The sequence below is a fragment of the Athene cunicularia genome, assembly GCF_003259725.1.
Source record: "Athene cunicularia isolate RWA chromosome 5 unlocalized genomic scaffold, athCun1 chr5_part1, whole genome shotgun sequence".
Taxonomy (NCBI): domain Eukaryota; kingdom Metazoa; phylum Chordata; class Aves; order Strigiformes; family Strigidae; genus Athene; species Athene cunicularia.
The window spans coordinates 13,422,464-13,423,361 of NW_020799101.1; positions in this window are offsets into that span (position 1 = coordinate 13,422,464).

The window sequence follows — 898 nt, forward strand, 5'->3', positions numbered from 1 at the left end:
GGGATTGGGCCCTGAACTGATTATTTTGGGTCAAGGGGTTTTTTTGTGTTAGTATAAATGAGCTTTGTCAAATATAGGAACAAAGTCACAGGTTTGCTTATTGTTATAAATTTTTTGGTCCAGGTCAGTGATAATAGTTTTACAATTTTGTATAACCCCATTTTATTTTATTTTATTTTATTTTATTTTATTTTTTGTTTTTACTGTGAACAAGTATATAATTTTGGACAGAAAAGGACTTCTAAGTTTATAAAAGCATCAGAAACACCTTATTTTGAACATTGTGTTTTCTACTTTTTCCCATATTTTGGCTTAAAGCCAATGTTTTAATGTTTTGCTGCAACATTCACATTTCATTAATTTTCAGTGAGAAATGTTAGATGATACAAATATTCTTCATCAGCTCTGTGTTTTATCCATTATACAATTCTCTTCATCCTGAAGGAGATTATTTACTTAACTAGCATATGATTACTTTTCATTAACTGCAACGATTAGACATACATCATTTTTCCAACTGCTTGACAAGAAAAATATACAGCAACAAGCAAAAATAAAGATGTGAAAGCTGCCCAGTGAAAAGGTGTTCAAAAGAAAGATTTGTCCTCTGTCCAAATAGCAGTAGAAGTTACTTCACTGATAATCTCTTCTCTTCCCACCCTATGGACCCCATTTTACTCCCCATCCTCAGAACTCTAGCTTGTTTCTTAGACACATTTAGAAAGTGAGGGGGAAAAAAACCTTAAAAAAAATTAAAACCTTTCATTGGGGATATAAGATAACTTTTTTTTTTTTTTTTTTAAGAACATATAATCTTTACAAGCTCTAGATGCCTCAGATTTAGCTGAAGGTGGGTTTTTTTGGGTTTTTTTTTTTTTTGGGGGGGGTGTTTGTTTTT